Genomic DNA, 4,081 nt, shown 5'->3' with positions numbered 1-4,081 from the left:
ACAACCTAGACGTTTTCAATTGCAAATGCTAAAAAAACCAGCTTTGCAGTTTGCAAGAAAAAAAAAAAAGTATCATTTTAACCAATTTTCTCTGAAATCCAAGGAATATCATGGCCATCCTGCATCAAAAAGTCATCTTTCCTTTATGTAGTCATAGTTTCATGCCTAAATTATAGACCAAATAATGCTCAAATTGACTCTGATATCAGGGGCAGATCAGCTGATAAAAAGCTTGGATTGTCCCTCTGGAGGGAAGTGAGACCTTGGTCCCATCAGAAGGATCTGAGGGGTTAAGGGAATTTGCAGGAGTGGGGAAAGCTTGGTCCATTCTACATGTACCATAATCTTAAATAATGCTTATTTACTTTACCGAAGTAAAAAAAAAAATTATAAAAACAAATAATAAAGCACTGAAAGGTAAAGAAATTCATAATCTGTGATCAAAAGCTTCATTCTAAGAAAACTGTGTTCTCTTAACCTAGAGAGTAGATTTAATTCCAGTCTGACCAGCTTACCAGATAACAAACACCCAAAAAAATCTTTTATGGGTAAGCTTAGAAAAGTCTTTTCCATATATCTTTAAGGAGCAGTATTTTTGCAAAGGCATCAGTGTGAAACCATAGAAAGCATGTTTAAAACCTGATTACATTGAAATTGACAAAGTAATCTGGTCACTGCTGTGACTTGAAACACTTGAATATGATAACTAGAATTATTACTGACAGCATTTTACCAGAACATATCAGATTTTCATGAATGTCACATAATTTCTAGGATATCTGTATTCGTATCATCAACCATACAATATAACTTGAGAAGATTCATCACTCTTTCTGACAACACTTCCCATGTAGTTTAACATGCCAAATGAACTCAAGTTGTTTAATATCTCTCTTTGGGAGGTCTCAGGAGCATCTGAGAAGCATCTGAAGCATCCCAAAGTTAGCTAGAAGTCAATTATTTAGGAAGGTTTGTTCATAAATATCAAAAGGGTTTATAACAGTCAGGTATGATCACATAAGTTACTGTGAAACAATACTTCTGAACTTAGCCAAAGTTAACAAAAGATTTCAAAGGTAAACCTAGAACAGATCACTTAAGAGGTAAAGAAACTTCAAATCCATTAGCAAAGGCAGTTCAACATCTCAAGAAAGCTTGTACCAGGCACAAAACTCTTTTCTGGGGGTCCACTTTCCATAAAACCTCCTTATCCCTTTCTGTACCCATTCCTTTGCTTCTCTCATCCTGATACTGCCACCTGTAAGTCAGAACTACTTCTTTTTCCTTCATAAAATGCGATTTCATTCCTCATACCTTCTTTAATAACAAGACATATATTTTCCTTAAGCAACCAAGACCTGACTTTTATATTGGCATTCTATAGGTTGGTGAACATACACATCAGTGATACTATCGAAAAAAATATTGCTTTCTTACAGTGAACATCTTAGGATGGCACCAGACACTATTCAGGATAGTCAAAAATCTCTCTAGTTTCTGTGTAAGAGGAAGGGCCTGTCAAGTCGTGAATGTTTCAGAACCTTAATTTATTTGGAAATGACCTAGCTATTCAATACACTGTCGTCACTTAGTTTAGCACAAGGATAGAAACTCAGGTAAACAAAATCTGGAGAAACTACTGTAAGCTCAGTTCAGTTCAGCTGCTCAGTCGTGTCTGACTCTTTGCGACCCCGTGGACTGCAGGATGCCAGGCTTCCCTGTCCATCACCAGCTCCAGGGCCTTGCTCAAACTCATGTCCATGGAGTCAGTGATGCCATCCAACCATCTTATTCTCTGCTGTCCCCTTCTCCTCTGTCTTCAATCGAGACTATTATAGACAGATATTTTAAAGTATAATTATTTTTAATAGTTTATCTAAAAGCTCATATCGCATTTACATTTTTTAGGAGTTTTTTTTTGTTGTTTGTTTTTAGAGGTATTTTCTTTGTTGACAAGTTTGTAACAGATATAACAATATAGCAATATTTAACTTACAATAAACCTAGGCACTATGAAAATATTATGCTTAATGTTAATGACTCTTAGATAGGCCTATATTAGAAAAAAAATACTATATATTTAATATTGATTATTTCCCAGTTCACATGAATCTAAAATTCATTTAGGTCAGTTTTTTCTTGTATTTAGAATTGTTTGATTTGTAAGGGCTTCCTTTTCTTTAGATTATTTAAGTAAGAACTCACAACTTCAGCAATATTATCAAAAAACAGAAGACTCACACTGAGACATACATAAATCCACACAGACAGACAGACAGAGATCTTCCAGTTTTCCGCCTAAGATTTAAAATATCTCTTTGACCTCCTTTTTGGGGTGGGGGTGGGGCTTGAAGTTCTCATTTGCCGAAGGCTAAGGTCTCAGGCAAAGTGGGCAGTGCTTTTCAAGGAAAGGGTTAACTTCAAGCTTTGCCCTAGGCAGGCCTTTTTAACAAGCTAATTGTTTTTAATTGCATATGCAAAAGAACCAGCTTTACAGTTTCCAAGAAAAAAATTTTTTACTTTAACCAATTTTCTGTGGTTCTATAGAATATCATGGTCATCCTAGGTCAGGTCATCTTTCTTTTCTGTAGTCATAGTTTTATCCCTGAATTATAGACAGATCAGCTGACAAGGTTTCCGTAGGTCATCCTGCGGAAGGATCATTAACGTGATAGGTTCCTTGAGCGGCGCGTGGCCTCGCCTCGCCCAGCCTGGTTCGTGAGCCTCTCCTCCAACCGTGCGGCGCGGGATGGGAAGGTAGGGAAGGAAAGACGTCTGGAAGGCGGCGCGCCCCGGGCGGGCGGTCGGGCCCAGTGGCCTTTCCGGTGGTAGGGAATGAGGGGCCGCGCGAGAAGGTAGGGGGCAGCGTGCAGAGTAGGGGTCGGGTGGGAAAGGCGGCTCTCCTCCGCCTTCCCGCCCGCCCCTCCATTCCCGGCCAGGCGCCACCCTTGCCTCGCGCCCGGTGGCGTCGTCTCCGGTGTCCCTCTTCCGCCCGACCTCGCCGCCACGTTCCTTTGAGGTTGGGCCCGAGGGTTCGGGGCGGGAGAGGGGGTGCTCAGTGCGCCCCCACCCCACCCCACCCCACGTGCCTTTGCCCCTGGCGCCGGCCACGATTGCCTTCCTCCCGGCCGCGGACCTCACGGCGCAGATCCTCTGGTCGCGTCTCGCGGGCTGCGCGGCGTGACGGGTGGCGGCTCCCCTCCGCGGGGCCGCTTGCTTGCCCGTCGCCTCCCGCCGCTGGCACTGGACCGGTCTGCCTCGGCCAGTCGTCGGTCGTCCGCTGCTCTGGGCCTGCCGCGCGGTCGCCAGGCGCCTCCCCAACGCCCTCTGAGCCTCGGGGCTTGCTCCCAACCCCACTTCCCCACGCGTCCGGCTGCTGTCTTGTCCGGTTCTCTCGCCCTCTCGCCTCCTTACCTCTGTCGTGTCCCTTGCCCGCTTGGCGCCACGCTTCCTTTCAGAGCCCCTTTCCTCTGCCCTTGGTGGTCGGGGGAGAAGGGTGCCTGGGGCGCGCATAGGGGACCCAGGTGGTTGAGGGGAGAGGTAGGGGGTGGGGGGTGCGGCCATACGGGTGGAGCTTTATTTTTAATTAAAAATTTAATTTAAAAAATTTACACGTTCTATTTATTCAGTTCTAAAACACCACACTTATTGCACAGGGTCCCCATGGAAAGGCCCCCCCTCTCAGCAGGACAGCCACAGATTCCACCATGAAAGGGCAGCAAGGTGCCCTCCTCCCTTCTTTTCTGCCTGGGTGGCCACCAGGTGGTGGGGGAGCGGTGTGCCCCATTTCGGGGGGACGTGGGGGTGGTCCTCTGGCCTCACCGGGGACCTCCGGGCGGCGATCGACCAGCGCACGGCCGGGCCCCCAAGCGTCACGGGCCGGCAGCGCCGAGGCCCGCAGGCGGCCGCGGGGGGAGACGCGGTGGTGGTTAACCTAGGGGCGGTGGCATGCCGGGGCGCGCCGTGCTGCTCGCTCGCCTGCCTCTTTCCAGGTACCTAGCGCGTGGGGCTTCCCTGGTGACTCAGATGGTAAAGCGTCTGCCTGCAGTGCGGGAGACCCAGGTTCCATCCCTGGGTTGGG

At 47.0% G+C, this 4,081-nt stretch overlaps 1 protein-coding gene across 1 annotated transcript in view; it reads right to left on the bottom strand.

The window, feature by feature from the left end:
* The window catches only part of LOC104982193 (patched domain-containing protein 3-like), a 66,316-nt gene that overhangs the window by 50,016 nt on the left and 12,219 nt on the right, over positions 1 to 4,081 (bottom strand).

This window comes from Bison bison, unplaced genomic scaffold, assembly GCF_000754665.1.
Source record: "Bison bison bison isolate TAMUID 2011002044 unplaced genomic scaffold, Bison_UMD1.0 scf7180017864527, whole genome shotgun sequence".
NCBI lineage: Eukaryota > Metazoa > Chordata > Mammalia > Artiodactyla > Bovidae > Bison > Bison bison.
This window is presented reverse-complemented; position numbering and strand designations above follow the sequence as displayed.